Source organism: Quercus robur, chromosome 4 (assembly GCF_932294415.1).
Source record: "Quercus robur chromosome 4, dhQueRobu3.1, whole genome shotgun sequence".
Lineage (NCBI taxonomy): Eukaryota > Viridiplantae > Streptophyta > Magnoliopsida > Fagales > Fagaceae > Quercus > Quercus robur.
In genome coordinates, this window is record NC_065537.1 from 69,994,824 (window position 1) to 70,013,477 (window position 18,654).

At 36.7% G+C, this 18,654-nt stretch overlaps 1 protein-coding gene and 1 pseudogene across 1 annotated transcript in view; both read left to right on the plus strand.

Moving 5' to 3' along the window:
• LOC126723518 (probable LRR receptor-like serine/threonine-protein kinase At3g47570) overlaps positions 1 to 15,633 on the plus strand; it is a 63,243-nt gene extending 47,610 nt beyond the window's left edge. Inside the window, exon 5 of the mRNA XM_050427040.1 lies at positions 15,427 to 15,633. The gene's annotated coding sequence lies outside the window, so the exon portion shown is untranslated. The remainder of the gene's footprint in view (positions 1 to 15,426) is intronic.
• LOC126723517 (probable LRR receptor-like serine/threonine-protein kinase At3g47570) lies at positions 9,943 to 15,633 on the plus strand (annotated as a pseudogene).
• Positions 15,634 to 18,654: the final 3,021 nt, after the last annotated feature.

The following is an 18,654-nucleotide window of genomic DNA, read 5'->3' on the forward strand; positions in this document are numbered from 1 at the left end:
CGTCAATATTCCTTCATATTCGGCTTCATTATTGGTGGCTGGGAATTCCAGTTGAACTCCATACTTCATCACTTCTCCGTCGGGGGTAGTTATGACGACCCCTACTCCCCCCCTCTTTTGGGCCGACGAACCATCTGTCTGTAATTTCCATTTATCAACTTCGTCAGTAGTTCCTTCTTCGTCTGGAAGGGTGAATTCGGCGATGAAGTCAGCCAGAGCTTGTGCCTTGATGGCTACTCTTGGATGGTACTCGATGTCAAATTGGCTGAGTTCGATTGCCCATTGGACCATTCTCCCTGCTGCTTCCGGTTTGTTCATTGATTTCTTGATTGGCTGGTCCGTCATTACAAGGATAGGATTTGACTGGAAATACGGTCTGAGCTTGCGCGAGGCTACTATAAGCGCGAACGCAATCTTTTCAATTCTTGGGTACCTGAACTCAGCTCCTTGAAAGGCCTGGCTGACGTAGTACACCGGGAGTTGCTTCTTGCCTTCTTCTCTAATCAAGGCTGCGCTGACTGCCGAAGCTGATACTGCCAGGTACAAATATAGGTTCTCCCCTCCTTTGGACGGGCTCAGGAGAGGTGGACTGCTCAGATATCGCTTCAACTCTTGGAACGCTGCTTCGCACTCGTCGGTCCAAGCAAAGGCCTGCTTGAGAGTCTTGAAAAAGGGCAAGCATTTGTCTGTGGCCCTAGAGACGAACCTGTTTAGAGCTGCTATCCTTCCCGTAAGTTTTTGTACATCCTTGACGGTCTTGGGTGGAGCCATGTCAATGATAGCTTGTACTTTTTCTGGATTGGCTTCTATTCCTCTCTGGGACACCATGAATCCCAGGAATTTTCCCGAGGCTACCCCAAAAACACATTTGCTAGGATTCAGCTTCATCCGGTGTTTTCTCAGGGTTGCAAAAGTCTCCTCCAGATCGTCCAGATGAGCGAGCTCTTCCTTACTTTTGACGAGCATATCATCTACATATACCTCCATGTTTCTGCCAATTTGTTGGTTGAACATTTTGTTTACCAACCTCTGATATGTAGCTCCAGCATTTTTCAACCCAAAAGGCATCACCTTATAACAATAGAGTCCCTGGCTGGTGATGAAGGCGGTCTTCTCTTGGTCTTCTTCTGCCATCTTTATCTGGTTGTACCCTGAGAAGGCGTCCATGAACGTCAACAACTTGTGTCCAGCGGTAGAGTCCACGAGTTGGTCTATCCTTGGTAGAGGGAAGCTGTCCTTTGGGCATGCTTTATTCAAGTCAGTGAAGTCTACACACATTCTCCACTTTCCATTGGGTTTCTTCACCAGGACGACGTTGGCGAGCCATTCTGGGTAGTATACCTCCCGGATGAATCCAGCCGTCAAGAGTTTGGTTACCTCTTCTGCTACTGCCTGATCCCGCTCTGGAGCGAAAGTTCTTCGTCGTTGCTGAACGGGCTTCCTGTTGGCGTCCACATTCAGTCTATGCTGGATGATCTCTGGAGATATGCCTGGCATGTCCTCGTGACTCCATGCAAAGACATCAAGGTTCCCTTTAAGGAACTTTATGAGTCTTGTTCTCATCTCAGGGCTTAGCGTCGTCCCTATCCTGGTTGTCCTATCCGCATTTCCTTCTACCAACTCCACTGCTTCCAGGGTCTCCACTCCGTCTTCCTCTTTTTCTTCTATCGTCCACGTGTGGTTCTCCTTTCTTGCCAGTACGGCCTGGTAGCACTCCCTTGCCAGGACCTGATCACCCTTCACTTCGCCTATACCATCGTCTGTTGGGAATTTCACCTTCAAACAGTATGTGGACGTTGCTGCCTTCCACTTGTTTAGGGTAGGCCTCCCAATGATGACATTGTAGGACGAGGGGCAATCTACAACCAGGAAATCTACTTGTTTGGTCAACTGCAACGGGTAGGTCCCTGCTGTCACCGTCAGAGTCACTATACCCCTAGGGTAGACCCTGTCTCCACTGAAACTGACCAGCGGAGAGTCAAAGGGACGGAGCCTTTTTGGATCTAACTTCAACTGCTGGAAGGCCGGGAGATAGATGATATCCGCTGAGCTTCCGTTATCAACAAGGATCCTTCTGGTATTGAACCCTTCTATATTCAGCACTATGACCAGGGGATCGTTGTGAGGCTGCTTCACTCCCCTGGCGTCTCCTTCATTAAAGGACACATCTTGGTATGTTCGTTGGTACTTGGACGGAGGAATGGCGTGAACGCTGTTTACCTGTCTGTAGCATGCTTTTCTAAGCGATCTGAATGACCCTCCTGAGAATGGTCCTCCCGTGATCGTGTTTATCTCCCCGATCACTTTGCGTGGAGGTTGGGATGTATGGTCGTCATCCCGATTGAAGGATTCCTTTTGAGTCCTGTTGTCGTCTCTGAACTTGCTATATTCTCCTTTCTTTACAAATTTCTGCAACTTTCCTTTCCGTATTAACTCCTCTATTTGTTCCTTCAGGTCTCTGCAATCTTCGGTGTTGTGGCCGTGGTCTCTGTGGAACCGGCAATACTTGTTCTTGTCACGTACGTTGGGGGACGAGTGTAATGGCCTGGGCCATTTGAGATAATGCTCGTCCTTGATCTGCGTGAAAATCTTGTCAACAGGCATAACCAAAGGAGTAAATTTTACCTGACGAGGATTTTTGTCATCTCTCCTTCTATTCCCGTCACTGTTCCAACGTTCTGGTCTGTCTCTCTTTTGCCCTCTGCGGTCGTCTTCCCTCTTGGACTTGTCTCCTAGCCTCTCGGTATCTTTTATGGCAGCTAGAGCGTCTTCCGCGTTCATGTATTTTTGGGCCTTCAGGAGCATCTCAGCCATTGTCTTCGGGGGGTTTTTGGCAAGAGAGGCTACAAGGTCTCTGGATTTCAACCCTGCCTTGAAGGTCGTCAGTTGCACCTTGTCATCAGCCTCGTCCACCTCCAGAGTTTCCCGGGTGAATCGCTTGACATATGACCTCAAAGTCTCCTTCTCTCCCTGTCTTATGGTGAGTAAGTAATCTACTGGTCTCCTTGGGCGTTGTCCCCCTATGAAGTGACGCAGGAAAGCACTACTTAGCTGATCGAAGTTGTCTATGGACGAGTTTGGCAACTTAGTAAACCACTCTCTTGCAGCTCCTTTGAGAGTCGTAGGGAAGGAGCGGCATAATATCTCGTCAGGTGGTTGCTGAAGGCCCAGAGTCGTCTTAAAGGTATTAAGATGATCCTGAGGGTCCTTGAGTCCGTCGAATGGTTCTAATTGAGGCAGGCGAAATTTTGACGGCACAGGGCAATCAAGTACCGCTGCAGTGAAGGGCGAATCTGTAGCCCTTACCATCTTGTCTACACTCCGGTCTGTCTTTTCCTTGATAGCGCTCCTTAACTCGTCCATCTCTTTCCTCATTTCCCGAAGAAGATCTGAGTTCTGTTCGTCCGGGGTAGTTGGTCTCCGGGGGGTTTCCCTCTGTTGGCTATCCCCCTCTCCCTCCGTGTTACCCTTGGACCGGTTTTCTTCCTGTTGAGCTTGTTGAACCTGCTGGAGCCGCAGCTTCATTTCCTGGTTCTGCCTAGTGAGTTCCTCAATGGTGGCTGCCAGGGCTTGAACTTGCTGAGCCAAGGCCGTTGAATCTGGGTTGGATTCCATCTGGATATGGTGAATTGATGGAAACTACGTTTTCGAATGTAAATCTGAAAACTCGATTCCCACAGACGGCGCCAAACTGATGGAACACAAATCCGTCAGTGAATGTGCAGATGGAATCACCCGTGAGGCGTGAAGGTTTGCTCGTCGAGAGACACCGGTGTGGCGCCTGCCACAAAGTCTCCGATGCCAAAGTTAGGATCACAGTTTAACACAATAAAGAAATAATAGATAGTCTCAGAGTATTTTTGCATATATCCTCCTCTGTTGGTTGTGTGAGAGTTTTATACCTGAGCCCATAAGGGCTAGCCGTTGAGGCTGTTAATGCTTTCCTCTGTAACGCACCTGGCCAGTAATGAGACTTTTAATAGGCCTTCCAACGGTCTTCTTGGTTGATTTGGTAACTGCTCGGATCATTGATTGATCGCATTGAATAACTCTCTGCCTCGTCGGTGATGATGGCTTCCTTCGTTGTTTCTGATCACTTCGTCATGGATGATTCTCCCGTCAGTAACGTTATCTTCGTCAGTGGGATGTAGAGTCGTCATTCCCGTCAACCTAAATCCTGAAAATGTAGTAACCAATTTTGCCTTAATAATTTCAGGGTTTCGGTGAGAAAACTACCACCATTAATAGTTAAATGCAACAAGAAATCGTAAGTGGTGCTCTTTGCCAAGCAAGACTAGAGTATACGTTGTTTCCTTCAACTACTAAGCTAGAACAAAGTTTTGAGAAGAGAAGATGGGTTGCATAGGAAAGATGAAAATATGAGGACCCTTACCAAACTCCGGTTGTGTGAGAATGGATTATTGAAAGAGAAACATTGAGAAGTAAAGAAAAGAATCTGTTTTCTAGTGAGAGAAAGGGTGATGTTAAAAAGGCCGAAATAGATAATGGGTTCGAGTTAGGCAAGATAATGGGTTCGAGCCCAATTTTTCCAGTTCTAGGATAAAGCTTGTGTTTAATATTTCTCAACTAACATTAACAAAGTATTAGTTTATAATAACACTCTTAAATCCAATTTTAATTAAATTCAAACAACTTTATAATTATGATTCAAAATAAAACTTGAAAATAGCCTAACATAATAATGATCTTCAAAATCCAAAAGGCACATTTTCTTACCAAAATGCAAAAATATCCAATTTATATAGTCCATCATAATCGTGACTGGTAACATTTGAATCTCCCTCCCCCCATCCCTACTTAAGGTGTATCAAAGTATTTAAAATAATAAAATTATATCCAACGTCAATATGAATCAAAGGCATGGGAGAGAGATAGAACCTCTCTAATATGTACTTAATAGTGGCAGTAGTTAACAGAAGGGTTGTATTGATCATGTTGAGTATACACGTATGAGTGAAGTCCCATATTGAATAAAGATGAGTAAAATGAGTTGTTAATATAACATAATTGATTATGTACCCATTGAGTTTAGGCTTTTTGGATTAAAGTGTGTCTCTATATGTTATGTTAATCATTCAAGGAATTTCCCTAAAGTGTTTATCTCACCAACATATCACATTTGTAAACATGAGAGAATAAATTGAAGTACCAAATTAACCACTCAGGAAAATTTTACCTATGGAATTTTCATTCACAACCAAAATATAAATGGTGTCTTGATGTTAGAGTATTATCAGGGTTGGAATCATGGAATGGTTAAGATTCCCCATGGAAATATGAGTCCAGAGGACTTATTGCGTATGACCAAGAAGACTTGTCCTTGTTACACCAAAGTCTTTAAATTTAATCACGGAATGGTTAAGATTCCCCACGGAAATATGAGTCCAGAGGACTTATTGCGTATGACCAAGAAGACCTGTCCTTGTTACACCAAAGTCTTTAAATTTAATCACGGAATGGTTAAGATTCCCCACGGAAATATGAGTCCAGAGGACTTATTGCGTATGACCAAGAAGACTTGTCCTTGTTACACCAAAGTCTTTAAATTTAATCACGGAATGGTTAAGATTCCCCATGGAAATATGAGTCCAAAGGACTTATTGCATATGACCAAGAAGACCTGTCCTTGTTACACCAAAGTCTTTAAATTTAGAGGAAGAAGCCAGAGGACTTATGTATGCATGAGAGACCATGTTTCACCTAAGGGGGACAACGTGTCCAGGGACGGTGGGAGACTTGGACAAGGGGGGCAATGGCCCCCTTAATTTATTTTAAAAAATATATATTAATATATAGATAGGTATCAATTTTAGCAATTTTGTTCTATAAAATTACATTTTGTCCATCTTAACAATATCATTGATTCTTTTAAGATTACTACAATAACCACAAACTTTTCTACAATATTTTTATAAACTGTTAAGGTAGTAAATTTTTATTAATTTGCATATGGATCCATCACTTACATTATATTTTTACTTAGTAATAATCACTCGCCACATTAGCAATTTGTTAAGAAAAGTTTGTAATTTTAGCATTTACCTCCTTTTAAAGTCAAATTTAAAATTTAAAACAAAATAAACAAGCCCAAAAAAATTATCCAACAACAAAAATTACCAATAGTAAAGTTAAAAACAATTTACCCAAACAAACAACTCGGCATTTTAAAAAAATTTAAACAAAAGAATTTTATCCATACCTAGATGCACACATAAAAAACACAAATAAATAAATAAATAACTACTAGCTGTTAAGCAACAGAGCCGAAGTCTAGAGCTATGGCACACAACCAATAGCAAAGCTGCCCCCTAAGTACTGGCTCCATCCCTCAAGGTGTCCATGATTTTAATCTCAATCAACTATATGGGTTTGTTTGTTTAGGCATCTGTGCAACCTAAACCCACGTTTTAAAATCAATTTACATTTTTAAAGACGTTTAAAATGTCATTTCAAACACACAGAAGAGTCTAACTTTTTTTACAAATGCCCATTTTGAAGGTTTTCACGTACAACAGCTTAAACAAACAGCCTCATGATAAGGCAAGAATCAATCTCTAGAACCATGATCTAAAATCTGCTATTTCCAAGAGAATGGTGGTTGTGCCGTGTCAAGATCTCCATAGAACCCAGTTAGGTCCCACAAAATGTCTTTTGTGTGAACCAAAATTGTGGCATCAATGTGAACGTTAGTTGCTCTTGAATTTTACCCCCAGATAATTCTTGCAATTTTGGAGTGAGTCCGTACATCACATTGCACTGATTTTCTTCCTTTCTCTTGCCATAAATTTGCTTCTTGAAGTGCTAAATAGCCATATTAGCCCTCTTCCTCTCTGGACAACACACAGATGTACCGTTTCAACACATAGCCAATTACCAACATTTTAGCTAAACAAAGTTCCTTGAACCATATTCCGTGGGACTTTCACCACCCTCATCTTTTTACGTGCATGCTTTTATTTTTCTTTGGTGCTTTTGCCTGTTTCTCACCTCTGTAACTAGCGGGAATTATGTGACAAACCAGTTGGCATTGCTTGATCAGTTCAAAGCCAAGTTAACTCATGACCCTTTTAGGATAAATTGAAATAGGATCTGAAATGGTATTCATAATATAGTTTCATTCCAATGGATAAACCAAAATAAGATCTGAAACGATACTCATAATATAATTTTAACAAAAAAAAAACATAAATAAAACAAGGTTGTTATTTTTAAGCAAATTTTTTTATGACAATTCGTTAGTCGAGGGTTAACGAATTAGAACACTTAATATACATAATGAAATAAGCCTTTTAACATTAACCAACTAAACTTTAAGATTCTTAGCATTAGACTCCTTAAAATTATTATTAGAGTCTCGTTAATATGTGCATTTAGTGAATTTTTTAATAGTCAATAGAAAAATTTTGATATCATTTTCATAAAAAAATATATAAAAAACTATCAAAATAATTTTTTTTTTCTTTCCCATCAAAAATTTCTAAAATATTTTCTAAATCACATAGTTCATTAACAAATTCCTTAAAAATACCCTTCATAAGACTCATTATAGGAATATAAACGTAAGCCGTTAAGTCTTGACTTAAAATTGTTGCCCAAAAAAGTCTTTACCCAAATCAATAACTATGACAGACTTTGACCAAAGTTAGTGCTCCATACTACTAATATTTACCAATTTTTCAAAACCTCCACCACTAACTTTCCCATCTGAGCCCAGGCTTCAATTATTTGAAAGTTGAAAGTTGACACACTGAGTCTAGGCTTCAATTATTCCCATCTGAGCCCAGGCTTCAATTATTCTAACTATAAGACTTACAACTTACGTTTATATATAAACGTAAGTTGTAAGACTTGACTTAAAATTGTTGCCCAAAAAAGTCTACTCAAATCAATAACCATAATGGACTTTTTCCAAAGCTAGTGCTCCATACTACTAATATTTACCAAATTTTCTAAACCTCCACCACTAGATTTCCCATCTGAGCCCAGGCTTCAATCATTAACCGTGAAAGTTGATTTTTTCGATAATCAGTCTTGACTTAAAATTGTTTCCCAAAAAAGTATTTACTCAAATCAATAACTATAATGGACTTCAACCAAAGTGAGTGCTCCATAATAATACTAATATTTACCAATTTTCCAAAACCTCCACTACTAGCTAGATTCCCCCCGTTTGAGCCCAGGCTTCAATTATTCTAATTTCTAACATTGAAAGTTGACACACTTCAGCACTACTTTCAAATTACTGCATTAGCTCTTCTCATAAAGAAAATTACTTGCATTAGCAATTGACGTTGTCACATAAGTCATAAGTTGATGTATACCCAGTGTTACCACATTCAATTCACCATATTATGAGATTATGGGATTTTCATGATATTTCATGAGTAATGAGTAAAATAGTCTGTTCAAAGTTGACATGAATATATATATATATATATATATATATTATAGATTACAAATATAAGTAGATCTCCTTAATAAAGGCTTCCAAAAACAATCTCATTTTCATTTGCATTAATTTAGAGAGTTTTGGGGTGTAGGAATACAATAATATTTTTTCTTTCCACTATATAGAAAGAGAAGATGTTATGAGTTTTATGGTTAAAAGTTTGGAACATGTTCTTTGTTTTCTATTAAAAAAAAGAATAATTTTTTCTTATTATTATTATTTTTTATATTATATAGTATATGTTAAGATGTATAAAAATAATATTTATTATTTAATTTATCTTTGACCAACAGTTTGCAGCAAAAATGAGAATATATATATAATTGAATTAATAAAATGAGAACATTTACACCGTTAATTCTTTCATACTGGGTTCCATTAGAAAATGATAGTAATAACTATTGTAACAAATAGTAGCGACTTGATTCCAATTTAGGATATTTACATTCCCCTATCTTGAGGTTTGGGGGAATGATGACATAGATTATATTTTGGACTGATATGTTATAATTTTTTTTTTAAAAAAAATTGCAAATAATATTGGCAGCTTATTTATATTGATTTATGTAAAAAAAAAAAAAAAAAAATGCAATTAGTAGAAATGTGTTGTGGCAAACAATTTTTTTTTTTTTTTGGAATACTGTTTTATGGTAAAATATACAATTTAAATAATAATAATAATGGTCTATTGTAATTTACCACAATTATAAGAGCTAAAAAATAATAACAAAAAAATAAAATGATGTATTGTAATTTGTCACTATTAAGTATTAATAATTACAATATCCGCCCTTAACCAATACAAATGACACAAAGAAAGTACTGATGGACTTATTGTGTTGGGATGTGACGTAAACTTAAAAGTCTCATATTTATTTCACCACACCATAGGTTCATGAAATTTTCAAGGTGTCTCATAAATATGGATTGAAATAGTTTAATTTAAAGCCAGGACAACACTTCCATATATATATATATATATATATAACAAAATGGTGAGTGTGAGTCTAGATACAAATTCAAAAAAAAAAAAAAATAAAACAAAAACAAAATAAAACAAAATTTTCATTAAATTGATAAAAATAAGAATCGGCTACAAAGTTCTCATTATAAAAAGCTAGGTTTTACCAATGTATACCCCTAAAAGTTAGACAAAAATTGCTACGTTTGAATCTAAATGCAAATTTTACAATTGTGCAAAGTCAAAAACCTTATAACTTAAATGGCATTTGGTGATATTTCTAACTAAGAAATCATACTCTCCCACCATCCCAAAAAAAAAAACCGGGGAAAGTGTCCTTTACACTTTTTTCAATATGCTTCCTGAATATTACCCTCAAGTCATTCTTGCAATTTTGGAGTGGGTCCGAACACTGAAATTCTTGCACCAATTTTCTCCTTTCCCGTGCTATATATTTGCTTGTTCTTAAGGTGCTACACAGCCAAATCAGCCCTCTCTCTGGACAACATACGCAGTTGCTAGCTAGTTTGTAAACTAATCTTTTTCCTTCAAAATATAATCACCAGAACGTTTAGCTAAACAAAGTTCCTTCAACCATAGTGCATGGGGCTTTTGCAACTGAGTGCAGCTCCATCTTCATCTTTTTCCATGCACGCTTTTATTCTTCTTTGGTGCCTGGGCATATTTGTCACCTCAGTGGTCAGCGGGCATAATGAGACGGACCGTTTGGCATTGCTTGAGTTCAAAGCCAAGATAATCCATGATCCTCTTAGGGTTATGAGCTCTTGGAATGATAGCATCCAATTTTGTCAATGGCAAGGGGTTACATGTAGCCGTCGACACCAAAGGGTCACCGTGTTGAACTTGCAATCTCTGGAACTGGTAGGCTCTATATCTCCATATGTTGGGAATTTAAGTTTTTTAAGGAATCTAAGCCTAAAAAACAACACGCTTCATAAAGAAATCCCTCCAGAAATTGGTCGTTTGACTAGATTGCAAGTCTTAGAACTGCAAAATAACACAATACAGGGGGAAATTCCAAGCAATTTATCTGGTTGCAACAACCTTGTCGCCCTTTATGTTGGTTATAACCAATTGGTAGGAGAAATTCCTACTACGCTTACCTCCTTGACAAAACTCCAACTCTTTTCTATTAATAGGAATAATCTTACAGGAACTGTCTCACCTTTTTTCGGGAACTTATCATTTTTAGAAAAATTTTCTGCATATTATAATAATTTGGGTGGGAGTATCCCTGATTCTTTTGGTCAATTGATGAAACTTTCAGCTATTAGTGTGCAGGCTAATAGGTTTTCTGGAACCATTCCTCGCTCAATGTACAATCTCTCTTCTTTATTGACTTTTGCTGTATCTGGAAATCAAATCCAGGGGTCTCTTCCATTCGACATTGGTATCACTCTACCAAATATCGAAGTATTTATCTTTGCTGCCAACCAATTTACTGGATCTATCCCTGTTTCAATATCTAATGCCACAAATCTAAACACATTTGAAATGGGAGATAATAAACTAAGTGGAAAAGTTCCTTCTTTGGAGAAGCTAAATAGATTGGCATCTTTAATCCTTACCTCCAACCATCTTGGAAGTGGGGAACCAGATGACTTGAGTTTTCTCTGTTCTTTAACAAATACCACCTATCTCACCTTTTTGCATATAAATGGCAACAACTTTGGGGGGAAGTTGCCTAAATGCATTGGCAACTTCTCAGCTACTCTTTTTTATTTTTATCTAGATAATAATAAAATATCAGAAAACATTCCTGCTGAGATAGGAAATCTGATCAACTTGGAGGACTTGCGGACTGGGAACAATAAATTATCAAGTAATATTCCCTTTGAAATTGGAATTCTTCATAAGTTAGTATATTTAGATTTATCCCAAAACAAATTTTCTGGAAACATTCCATCCTCCCTTGGAAATTTAACAGCTTTGACAATTTTGAATTTAGGAAATAATAACCTTCAAGGCAGCATCCCTTTAAGTCTAGGTCAGTGCCAAAATTTGCTAAGATTGTATCTTAATAATAACAATCTTAGTGGTACCATAGGCTCAGAAGTTATTGCTCACTCAGTCTCCCTAATTATTCTAGACTTGAAAGCCAACCAATTGACAGGTGTCCTTCCCATAGAAGTAGGAAATTTAAAAAATTTAGAACAATTAGACATTTCTGAAAACATGATGTTTGGTACAATCCCAACAACTCTTGGAAGTTGTGTGACACTAGAATTTCTAGCCATGAGAAGAAACTTCTTCCAATGAGTCATTCCTTCATCTTTGGAATCATTGAAAGGTATTAAAGTTCTAGATCTATCGAACAATAATTTGTCTGGGAATATTCCAAAATTTTTGGAGTTTTGGGATTTGCAAATATTGAATCTCTCTTACAACCAATTTGAGGGTGAGGTACCAACAGAGGGAGTTTTCAAAAACATGAGTGCAACTTTGCTTAAGGCAAATGATAAACTCTGTGGAGGCATACCTGAGTTTCAACTTCCTAAATGCAAATACTTAAATTCCAAGAATAGGAAGATGGCCCTTAACTTGAAGATAATAATCTCTACAGCTTCTGGGCTTTTTGGAGTAACTTTGATTTTGTTGCTTCTATTTCTTTATTCTTTACTAAAGAAAAGGAATGGAAGTACCTCAAGTGATTCAAATTTGAATGTATCTTACCAAAGTCTCCTAAATGCAACCAATGGATTCTCTTCTACTAATTTAATTGGTGTGGGTAGCTTTGGGTCTGTTTATAAAGGAATTCTTGATCAAGGTAGACATACGGTTGCCATCAAGGTGCTTAACCTTTCGCGTCATGGAGCTTCCAAAAGTTTCGTGGCCGAGTGTGAAACTCTAAGAAACATCAGACATCGAAATCTTGTAAAGGTGCTCACAATATGTTCCAGTATTGATTATCAAGGTCGTGATTTTAAAGCTTTGGTATATGAGTTCTTAGGAAATGGCAACCTAGATGAGTGGTTACATCCAACTCCAAGAACAAATGAGGCTATTGAGGAACCAAGGAAGTTGAGTCTTATCCAAAGATTGAATATCGCCATTGATGTTGCTAGTGCATTGGATTATCTTCATCATCATTGCCAATCGCCAATTGTTCATTGTGACCTCAAGCCAAGCAATATTCTTCTCGATGATGAAATGGTTGGACATGTAGGCGACTTTGGCTTGGCAAAATTCCTTCATGATGCTACCCAGGATTGTTCTCCTAATCAATCAAGCTCCATTGGGGTTAGAGGAACAGTTGGTTATACTCCTCCAGGTAAATATATTTTACATTTCTTAAATTTAATTTTCTTTCTTTTTCCCATAGTTTTTTTTACTATTAATTAATTCAAGCATGAAATAATAGATTCAATATAGATGTATTGTATCTAGAAGATAAAATTAGGACCAACGAAATACAATTTAATACCTGAGGCAATAATTTTAAGTGATATTTTTAAAATAGTTAAATATCAATCAAATAATATCTCTTTAACTTTTTTTTAAATCAAAGTTTTTGCTTTTTTGAGATGCAAATTACTAATTCAACTATTGTATTTAGTTATAGTGACGCCTCTTGTACAATTAATAATAATTAATTAACTTAATCAACACTCTCATATAAATTTTATTTTTACGAAACAGTTTAGGATTTCAATTGAATTGAATTTCTATTACCTATATTTTTGCAGCCTTCTTGGAGGTGTGAGAAAAAAAAAATACAAAACCCACCTTTTTCCTCTTTTTTAAAATAATCTTTTGGAGCTTTTTTTTTTTTTTTTTTTTGGATGTGGTCCTTCGGACTCTTTTATGAAATTTTATGAATATAGAACCTTAGGCCTAGGCTTAAAGCTGACCCTATATAAAATCTATATAAAATGTGTCATAAGTCATAACAAATTTTCACTTCTCTTTTTTTCTTTCTTATTACATGTCATTGAAAATCAACCTTTATTACTTGTGAGATTTTTATTCTTTCCCTTCTTTTTCTAGTACAAATATTTGCCTATCTTACAACATATGTTACATGCAATTGCAGAGTATGGTATGGGAAATGAAGTATCATTATATGGTGACATCTATAGTTATGGCATACTATTGTTAGAGATGTTCACAGGAAAGAGACCTACTGATAGCATTTTTCAAGATAATTTAAACCTTCATGACTTTGTCAAAGCAGCTTTGCCAGAACGAAAAATTGACATTATAGATCCTAATCTTCTTTGGGAAAGGCAAGAGGAAGAGACGAGGAGGATAAACAACACACGAAATGAGGATCAAAATAGAAGTTCCAAAATTCAAGAATGCTTGATTTCGATACTTGGAATTGGAGTTGCTTGTTCCACAGAATTTCCAAGAGAAAGGATGAACATCAGTACTGTTGTAGTTGAGCTTCATAAAATTCAAGAAAGCATTCTTAAAACAAGTATACGAAGACAACGAGTTCGTGCTACAGGTAAATTTTGTTTTTTCATTGATATATATATATATATATATATATATAGAATTTGGTAATGTATCCACCCACACCATTAGATCTAATTAACTTAATAAATCCATTCCAAATGTTTAAGGGAATCATATAGCAATTAGAAAGCCACTGTCCATCTTGCAAAACTAAAAAGATAGAGATTTGGGTGATCTCCTTTTATTAGTTCATTCTACTATACATAGGATTGGGAATGAGTCCAATTACTCTTCCTCTTCTTCTCTTTTGTGTGTGTAAGAGAGAGATTTGGGTGATTTCCATTATTAAAGAGACATCACAAGAAATTGGCTTACGCCCCCTATTAATCTAGACAGAGATCCCTATAAAAGACATAAGCTTAAATTATCGGCACATGTACTAAATTGCTGTGATAGACATGTAAATGCTACAAATTTTAGCTAATTAATTTGTTAGAGAAATCTTGCTTGTTTAAAATTTCAAATTAGTATGTAATCTCATGTGTGTGTGTGTATAATATTTTAAACTAAACATAATTAGATGCATATAACATTTTTAACTAAGTCTAAAAAACTTTCTCAAAAAAAAAAAAAAAAAAAAAAAAACTAAGTCTAAAAAAAGGGTATAGTTTATGGGGTAAAGTATACATTCATATAGTTTAAGGGGGTAAATGTTTATTCTCAAAGTTTAGAGGTGTATGTGTAAAAGGAGATATAATTTAGGGGGTAAAGTTTAATTTCTCCAAAATGTCTTGCAAGGATGTTACTTGGTAAGAGTATGGAAATAGTTCATTCTTGATTGATTCATTAAATCAATTTTTGTTATTGTGATACAATAAATTTATTTCACATTTACATTTTTTGACTAAAGATATTAACAAACAATTCTTAAGAACGTGGTATAAAAAAAAAAATTCATTGAAATTTACATTTGAACTAATATTAAGTTTTTGTAAGAAAATCTAGACTGTGTTTGTATATAGAACTATATATTTTAGCATTAGGTATTTATTATGATAGATATGTATGATATCTTATAAGTAAATGGATTGCTAATTCCATAAATATTAAAGGGTAAATTACACCACTCTCCATTGACATTTGTCGTAACGACACTCCTCACTTGAGATTTATATAAATGCAACAACTAAGTTCATGCCTCCCAAACTATGATTTCACTAATAGAATATTTCATTTTAAAGATATATTCTTTTTCAAATTTAAGGAAGGTGACTGTAATTTAGTAAATATTAAATGAGTTTGGATCTCATAATTCTACAAATTAAATTTCTTGCATTTTAAATTTTCTTAAAGGTGTAAAACAAAAACCAAAAAATTTGATACTTAATTTACCAATTAAATTGTAGCCTTGTTGGTAATGGCTTAATGAATATCTTTTAAATTGTAGGGGAACAGCTCAATCACAAGTCACTACAACATCATTTTTAGAAATTCAAAGCTTTTTATTATTCTAATTCATTGAAATTTATCTTCCTTTACCACAGGTGCACAAGGCTGATGACTTATTATGAAGGTAGCCAGTATAGTTTGTCAAGTTTATGATATATTATATTGGAGCAAATAATTTGTGTAATTCAACAATCATGTCTTTAATGTACTATTTTCGTTAATTCAGCAATCATATTTCTGGCTTGGCTCAAAGAACTGATGTATTTTCTCTCTGTGGCTTCAATAAAAATGCTTAGGCTTTAGATGCCTAAGAAATTTAGATCTGCCTCTATTTGAAGAGTTTCATTATTTAAATTACTTGGATTCATGGAAAATATGTTCCACCACAATTTATTTCTATACTTCAGGCTAATTTAGCTAGTTTATCTTAATCTATTGGTCTATGTTTTCTCCCTCCAAAAAAAAAATAATATCACTGTTTTTTGTCAAATATTATTAAAAAAATTAATTAAAAAAATCAATTAAAGATCTTTCTCGCAAAAAACTCTACAAAGTAATATGTGTGTGTGTGTTTTTTTTTATTTATTTGAATATAGTCTGGGCTTGAGAAATTGGTTTTCCTTTTCTGTTAGTTCACTTTGTCCATCTAGCAAGGCCCCCATTTCGTCCTAAGCCATTTATCAGCCCATGATGGACTTCGTCTCCTCCGTATAGGGCTTGTGGTTTTACGCCCATTTGCAGTTGACCCCATAAAAAATAAAAATAAAAATAAAAAGGACTCTTTTAATAATAATTAACACCAGTAAAATTTTCTAAGGCATTCATATTTTTTGAAAAGAATTTGGTCTTTTTATATAACCAAAAGAATTGTTATAATAACCACTTTCTCTCTCCCTTAGGTGTGTGTTTGTTTTAAAAAAAAAAAAAAAAAAGAATTGTTATAATAAGTATTGCAACTTTATTATGATTATTTTTATTATTATCATTTTGGTGTACTATGTGATTATTTTTTATCTATTTTTATTAAGTGAATAAATTTATTAAGAGATCTTATTTGAGATCCAATTAATTATCTCACTCTCTCATAATATGATATTAGACTGTGAGAGTGCCTTTTTCGTGACACTCAGGCCCAAGGATCCCGGGCCTAAATGAAAATGAGGATTTGGTAGACCGGGCCTTGACTCACCGCAGCTAACGAGCTGTTTAAGAATCAAGTGGATGCAGAGAATACTCCTGACAATATAAAGAAAATGACAAACAAGGATATCGAAGAGTGCCAAAAATTAACAAGGTAAATTCAGAAGGAAAGAAACAGGATTAGCAAAGCGATAAAAATTAGTGCTGTGGGGATCCTGGGAAATATGAAGCAATGTTTCATTAATACATTATCTGTTTGATTACAGAAAGCTCACTAGGACGTGATACAAGGTTCAATCAAGCTCAAAAATTGCAGTCTTGAATGACTATTTCAGCCTTCAAAACTTGCAAAGTTTGATTCTCGTTGAATCCGAGTATGTGCAATAGTGGCTTTTACAGGATACCGGGAAGCAATACTTGTTTTTCCCTTAATATTTTCCTTTCTGCACAGATTTTCTGATAGTTTTTCCTGGAGAATTTCTTCTTTCTTGTGTTTCTTTCTTTTCTTTTTTTCGCTGCCCCCTTCTTCACAAACCATCCCCTCCTTTTATAATGGAGTTTTTTGGTCTTCCCGGGGAACCGTTGGTTCCCCTGTTTTGCTCTTTTGCAAATAGAGCATGTTCTGTTCCCATCGTCTCGGTAAGTCCCTTTTCCGTTTTTTCTCATTCTTTCCTTCTTTCAGCTCTGATTCTTTTGAAAGTTCCTGGTTGGCCATCTTCTTTGGGACGTGCTGAGGTATGCCCTTCTCGGCATCCCCATTTCTGGCGTCTTCCACTTTTCCCCTTTTTTCCTATTTGGGCGGAATCCTGTTCTGCCATTTTTGAAAGTCGTTTGTTATCATTCTTCTTTCCTGTCCTGGTTCCCCAAGGCCTTTTCTGTCTGTGCCATGAGAGGTCGCTCGCGTTTTGCTTTTATTTCTTGTTTTCTTCTTCTGTCTTCTTTCTATCGATCTGTCTCATTCTTCCTTTTTCTTTGTGCCTGAAGGGATCCGTGCTTATTGATGGTTCCTGAGGATCCTTGCTTCTTATACTTTGCTGTGGTCCTCTTTTTTTTTGGATGCTTCTTTTTTTTCTGGGCTTCAGGATCCTCTGGGCCTTTCTTTTATTCCCTCATGGGTCTCCCGTATCTATTACTTTGGGCTTAGCTTGAATTTTTCTTTTGGACTTGACTTGTTCTTTTTTTTTGGGCTTATTTCACTATGACCCTTTTTTAGACCTCAACATTTAGCCCCCCAAGCTCGTGGGCTGCCTGAATCCCACGCGTGAGTGATTTAGGTTTCCTAAGATTTTCGTGGGATCCCCTTTTTCTCAACTTCTACTAGGTCCCCTTCCTTTTTACTTGGGATCCCGGCCCTTTTCTGCTGCTTTTGGTCACCTCCTTTTTGCGTGTCGCATTCCCTTATAATTATTACTTTTTGCAGCTTCCTCTTTACACGGGACGTGGCAGTTGAGTATTTGAGGTAAAACTCCTCTACCCACTTTTCTCGTTTTCCGTTACTTCTCATTAATAACCGCTGATTAATCCCTTCTTCAAATTAAATTTTTTGGCAACTGGCGCGTCTTTCCATAAACTGTTTTCCCCAACTGCTATTTGCGCCTTTATTGTAGCCGTTTCATCTTATCACTTTGCTTCTCTGAGTCTTTCACTCTTTGAGTTTCCCTTTCTTTTTCTCTTCTTCTCTGTTACTCTAGTTTTCCCCCTTTTCGCACTTTCAATCTCCTTTCTTCTCATAGTACGTGTTGTTCCGATGGCTTCTTCTTCTTCTCGAAAGAGGAGAGAGCGTACTCCCAGTCCTTCTGAGGGTGAAGGTTCTTCTGGTTCTGCTCCGAGTGATTCTCACGAGGTTACCGAACGTCCGGCCTTCCCTTTATGGGATCCTTGGTATTCTCCCAGTTTATTTTTCCCTCATATATCTCATGGTGAGGCTCCTCCATCCCCACATGCTTGGATGTTCTCTGGCCAAGCGGGTTTCGCTGGTTCCACCCAGGTTCCTGACCCTAGAGAGATTTTCGATCTTCAGATTAGACAAGGAATTCGAGAGGCGGTTCCTATTTTCTTTGATTTTGTTCCGGGAAAGATTCAGTGCTGGCCTATATGGGTAGACAAGGAACTGTCCGATGCTGAGTTTGTGGGTCGCTTGGAGCACGCCGGTATCCTAAAGGCAGTGGCTATTTCCAGAAACCTTGAGGGTTTCAGAGACGCCAAAGGGCTC